At 53.2% G+C, this 6,309-nt stretch overlaps 1 pseudogene; it reads right to left on the bottom strand.

Moving 5' to 3' along the window:
* Positions 1-5,922: 5,922 nt before the first annotated feature.
* LOC138505272 (5.8S ribosomal RNA) lies at positions 5,923-6,073 on the bottom strand (annotated as a pseudogene).
* Positions 6,074-6,309: the final 236 nt, after the last annotated feature.

Genomic DNA, 6,309 nt, shown 5'->3' with positions numbered 1-6,309 from the left:
TCCAGTTTACCTGCCGCTTACCTGCCTTCCAGCACGTCTCCGGTAAGTGGTCTGTTTGTGTTTGTGTGTCGGGTCTGTTTTGCTTTATGTTTGTGTGTGTAGGTTGAGATGCGGGGGTGGGGGGGTGTTGGATGTGTATGAATGTTAGGATTTGAATGTATTTTGTGTGTATGTTGAGATGCGGGGGTGGGGGGTGTCGGATGTGTATGAATGTTTGGATTTGAATGTATTTTGTGTGTATGTTGAGATGCGGGGGTGGGGGGGTGTCGGATGTGTATGAATGTTTTGATTTGAATGTTTTTTGTGTGCCGAGTGGGGGGTGGGGGGTTCGGGTCTGTATGGGTGCATGTTTGTGTGTGTGCTGAGTTGGGGGGTTCGGGTCTGTGTGTGTGCTGATTTGGGGGGTGGGGGTTTGGAGTTGGGGGGTTCGGGTCTGTATGGGTGCATGTTTGTGTGTGTGCTGAGTTGGGGGTGGGGGGTTCGGGTCTGTATGGGTGCATGCTTGTGTATGTGCTGAGTTGGGGGGTGGGGGGTTCGGGTCTGTATGGGTGCATGTTTGTGTGTGTGCTGAGTTGGGGGGTGGGGGTTCGGGTCTGTATGGGTGCATGTTTGTGTGTGTGCTGAGTTGGGGGGTGGGGGTTCGGGTCTGTGTGTGTGCTGATTTGGGGGTTCGGGTCTGTATGGGTGCATGTTTGTGTGTGTGCTGAGTTGGGGGTGGGGGGTTTGGGTCTGAATGGGTGCATGCTTGTGTGGGTGCTGAGTTGGGGGGTGGGGGGTTCGGGTCTGTATGGGTGCATGCTTGAGGTGACCATGGGGCATAGTGTTTGGTTGGGGGTGAGGGACATGGGGCATAGTGTTTGGTTGGGGGTGAGGGGGCCATGGGGCATAGTGTTTGGTTGGGGGTGAGGGACATGGGGCATAGTGTTTGGTTGGGGGTGAGGGGGCCATGGGGCATAGTGTTTGGTTGGGTGTGAGGGGGCCATGGGGCATAGTGTTTGGTTGGGTGTGAGGGGGCCATGGGGCATAGTGTTTGGTTGGGGGTGAGGGGGCCCTGGGGCATAGTGTTTGGTTGGGGATGAGGGGGCCATGGGGCATAGTGTTTGGTTGGGGGTGAGGGGCCATGGGGCATAGTGTTTGGTTGGGGGTGAGGGGCCATGGGGCATAGTGTTTGGCTGGGGGTAAGGGGGCCATGGGGCATAGTGTTTGGTTGGGGGTGAGGGACATGGGGCATAGTGTTTGGTTGGGGGTGAGGGGGCCATGGGGCATAGTGTTTGGTTGGGGGTAAGGGGGACATGGGGCATAGTGTTTGGTTGGGGGTGAGGGACATGGGGCATAGTGTTTGGTTGGGGGTAAGGGGGCCATGGGGCATAGTGTTTGGTTGGGGGTGAGGGACATGGGGCATAGTGTTTGGTTGGGGGTGAGGGACATGGGGCATAGTGTTGGTGAGGGGGCCATGGGGCATAGTGTTTGGTTGGGGGTGAGGGTGCCATGGGGCATAATGTTTGGTTGGGTGTGAGGGGGCCATGGGGCATAGTGTTTGGTTGGGGGTGAGGGACATGGGGCATAGTGTTTGGTTGGGGGTGAGGGTGCCATGGGGCATAGTGTTTGATTGGGGGTGAGGGGGCCATGGGGCATAGTGTTGCACTCCAAGAGTGAACCCAATAATAAAGCTAAAACAGGCACAGTTAGGAGATGTTCATCTTTGGCTTTTTGAGGAAACCTGGCTCAACGAAGGCCATACTCCTCTTGGGCAACCCAAATAGCAAACTGTAGCAGTCCAAAATAACCGCATGTCCAATCTAGGGTCAATAAAATATATGTAAGTTAATTAAACAGGCGAGATACAATAACTAAATAGAAATAAATTATAACAATGGAAAATGTGTAGTACAAAATGTAAGTTTGAAATGCAAATAAAAATCGTTACCCCTCAAAAACATTCTTTTTCCATGTGTTTAGTACAAATTGGGGGTTTAAAAAGCCTCCTGCCACGCCCCGCCTACCGCCCCGCCCACATTTACTTTTCGGCCCACTATAGCCCTCATGTAACGTACTTTCGGCCCTCTGTCAAAATCAGTTGTGCACCCCTGCTCTAGATAGTCAAGTCTGATCGTCTTCTCGCCGATCAGAGGACCTCACTAAACCATCCAATCTGTAGTAGTGACAGGCAGTGTGTAATAAGGGCAGGGACTTAATCAACGCAAGCTTATGTTATGTTATGTTATTTTGCATTTATATAGCGCCTTATATACCATTGGTATGGTCTGAAGGCGCTGGTAGGTTGAATGCCCTTGAGAACCGAAGTTCAGATCAGTAGAGAGAGTAGAGAGAGTCAAAAGGTGCATGTGAGCAACGGGTATGTGTGCAGCTCGTGCAATATCCGTGTGGTAGCTGCTTCTTAGCGGTAGGTATGGTGGTTGGGAGATCAGGAGAATGTGTTCGTTCAGGCAGGTTTTATCCAGAACGGCTGCGGCTGCGTTAGGCCTCAGGAGAACGCCTGGCTGGGGTGTGAGACCAGCAGTGTCAAATTAGAATGATGTGGAGTGAGCGGCGGATGTTGGTATGAGAACAGTTATACTGAATGGTGTCATAGTATCTGTGTTCTAGTTGAGTGGTGATGTAAAGGAGAGAGTAAGCGTGGCAGTGTGATATGATGAGTTATATGCTCTTTCAAACGTTCTCTGCATTCTAAACCATACTATTTACGTCATGCAATTCTATGCGATCCAGTCCGTACCGTGCACACCTATGCATTCTGTACATCACAGTCTGGTCCAATACACTCCGGTACGCCCTGCGCGGTCTAGTCTGCTCCGCGCATGCGCTCTTGTCCGTCTCACGACTGTCCACTTGTCTGCCCCACGCATGCCCTCTTGTCTGCCTCACGCATGCACTCGCACTTAATGGGAATTCCTCATTCATGGCAAATAATTAGTTAGCATGGAGGAGTCTCGTTCGTTGTCGGATTTAACCAGACAAATCACTCCACCAACTAAGAATGGCCATGCACCACTACCCACAGAATCGAGAAAGAGCTATCAATCTGTCAATCTTTTCCGTGTCCGGGCCGGGAGAGGTTTCAAGACGCAGGCTCCACTCCTGGTGGTGCCCTTCCATCAATTCCTTTAAGTTTCAGCTTTGCAACCATACCCCCCCCCCAGAACCCAAAGACTTTGGTTTCCTGGAAGCTGCTTGGTGGGTCATGGGAATAACACCACCAGATCGCTAATCAGCATAGTTTATGTTTGGAACTACGACAGTAGATTAATGAAAATATTATTGGCTAATGCTTTCACTTAGGTTTGTCTTGCGCTGGTCCAAGAATGTCATCTCTAGCGGCACAATACGAATGCCCCCAGCCGTCCCTCTTAATCACGGCCCCAGTTCCGAAAAACAACAAAATAGAACCAGTGTCCTATTCCATTATTCCTAGTTTAAGTATTCAGGCACTACACTACTTTTTTCAAAGTAAACGCCTGAGAACCCCAGGACACTCAGTCAAGAGCATCAAGGGGGCACCAAGAGGCAGGGGCTGGGACAGGCAGTGGTAGCTCGCCTCGCGGCGGACCGCCAGCTCGATCCCAAGATCGAACTACAAGCTTTTTAACTGCAGCAACTTTAATATATGCTATTGGAGCTGGAATTACCACGGCTGCCGGCACCAGACTTACCCTCCAATGGGTACTCGTTAAAGGATTTAAAGTGTACTCATTCCAATTACAGTGCCTCGAAAGAGTCCTGTATTGTTATTTTTCGTCACTACCTCCCGGAGTCGGGATAGGGTAATTTGGGCGCCTGCTGCATTCTTTGATGTGGTAGCCGTTTCTCAGGCTCCCTCTCCAGAATTGAACCCCGATTCCCCATTACACGCGGTCACCAAGGTACGCACAGAAAGTGCAATCGAACGTCCATAGGGCAGACATCTGAATGCATCGTCGCGGTCATATGGAAGTGCGATCGGCCTGAGGTTACCTAGAGTCACCAAAGCGGCCGGGCGAGCACGGATTTGTCTTGGTCTGATAAATGCGTGCATCCCAGGATGTATTAGCTCTAGAATTACCAGTTATCCAAATAACAGATGGAGCGATCAAAGGAACCATAACTGATTTCATGAGCCATTTGCAGTTTCACTGACAAGTCGTTTGTACTTACACATGCATGGCTTAATCTTTGAGACACGCATATGCTACTGGTAGGATCAACCAGGTAGCCGCACCTGCTGGAGGGTGGCAACAGGGGGAGAGGAGCGACAGCTATCCCAAGGGAAAATTCTCAGAGAACCAGCTACTATATCGTTCGATTAGTCTTTTGCCCCATACCCAGGTCAGATGACCGATTTACACATCAGGACCGCTACAGACCTCCACCAGGCCGAGTTCACCATCTTTCGGGACCTATCACACACACTCATGCATCATCTCTCTGACAGAGCGGGCGAGACAGGTCGGTGGAGGGCCCACCACGACAGGATGCCACTGCAATCGGCGAGCACCGGCTCTCACCATCATTACATCACAGGGTTTCATTCGGCACTCTGACTCAGGCACGTGTTATACACCTTGGTCAGTGTCTCAAGACAGGTTGGGTGGTTAACCGACATCACCTCAGACCCCTGGTGCCCTTTGTGGGCCTCCCCGCCCGGCAGCACGACGTGGTCGTGGCGTATTGAGAGCAGTCCACTACAGTCGCATCGGGAGCCCTGTCTCCTTTCGCCACTGTAGCGAACCCCAAGAGGGGCCAGGACGGTTGCCGGATAAGGGCGCAGTGGCAGTCAATCTCCCTCAGCCCTGTGGACACAGCAAAACTGCCGTCAGGGGGCCGTAACACTCTCTGCTGGAGCAGAGAGCCATCTGCCCCCTGCGGCCTTCCCAGCCGATCATGGTGCACCGCCACAGAGGAAATTCGCCCTGCTGGGGCTGGATGTGCCCGGGCCGCAGACCTGCAAGGGCCTCCACCGTTCCAGGTGACCAACCTGCCTGCCGTGTTGAATCCTGTGGACGGACTGCACAGACCCCACTAGTTTACCTCTCAACCGTTTCACGCCCTCTTGAACTCTCTCTTCAAAGTTCTTTTCAACTTTCCCTTACGGTACTTGTTGGCCATCAGTCTCGTGCCCGTATTTAGCCTTAGAGTTTACCACACGCTTTGGGCTGCATTCCCAAGCAACCTGACTCCAAGAAGACCTGATCCCGGTGTGCAAGAGGCCGCTACCAGCCTAACACCATCCGTGTGGTGACACTCGATCAGAAGGACTTGAGCCCCCTGAGCGATGCTGGTGAGTCGGTCTTCTGTACGCCACATTTCCCACGCCTGCCGCTGAATGGGGATTCGGCGCTTGGCTCTTCCCTTTTCACTGGCCAGTACTGAAGGAATCCTGGTTAGTTTCTTTTCCTCTGCTTAGTAATTTGCTTAAATTCAGCAGGTCACCACGTCTGATGAAGCTGTGGTCGGGGAGCAAAAAGCTCAGGGCAGCTGGCCTCGGGACCGTACGGGGGGGTTGCCCCAGCCCTGTGCCTCTGGGGCAGGCGAGTGTGCTCTGTCCCAATCTGCGACCGAAGCCCACATGGTCACGAGGTCGGCGCTCCATGGTCATCCTGCGCCGGCAGCCATGGGACACCAAAGACAGCCACACACAGCACAGCCAGGTGCCCCGGGGTAGGGTGAAGGTGCGCCAGGCTTTTTTAAAGCCTACTGCCACCGCCACATCCGGGGCACGCCAGACACCCAGCCCTCCCGAAACCAAAATGAGGCTGGGAAACTGGGGAGGCCAGGACGCGTCGGCAATGAGCTTGTGCGCCAGATCCAAGGATCCCGCGACGGTGCTGATCGGGGTCTGACCGTAGGAGGATGAATGGAATGGGGTCCCTGCGACAGCCCCAGCCACGCCCCTGGGAGGGAACCCCGGGGCGATTGATGTACAAGCGACCCTCAGACAAGCGTAGCCACGGGAAAAACCCAGGGCCACATGGTGCATTCGAAGTGTTGATCAATGTGTCCTGCAATTTACATGAATTCTCGCAGCTAGCTGTGTTCTTCATTGATGCACGAGTGGAGTGATCCACCACCAAGAGTCACAGGGACCTTTTTTTTTGTTCCAGACGTTGGCTTGACCCTGCCGGTGCAGGAGAGGTCGGGGAGGCAGCGCCGGCTGTGGTGGGACAACCCAGCACCCTGTCTAGCTCGGATGAAACCATCATGGTGTTAAATAAACATTTTTAAAAAGGGACAAAATCCAGGTGCTCAGCGTGGGAAGCCTCACTGCCACCTGCAGCAGCAGAGCCCTTCCCAGTGGGATGGAGGTAGGCCGCT

Source organism: Ambystoma mexicanum, chromosome 11, assembly GCF_040938575.1.
Source record: "Ambystoma mexicanum isolate Mex_15411 chromosome 11, UKY_AmexF1_1, whole genome shotgun sequence".
Taxonomy (NCBI): domain Eukaryota; kingdom Metazoa; phylum Chordata; class Amphibia; order Caudata; family Ambystomatidae; genus Ambystoma; species Ambystoma mexicanum.
Note: the sequence above shows the minus strand (reverse complement) of the source record. Positions and strands in the feature narration are given on the sequence as shown.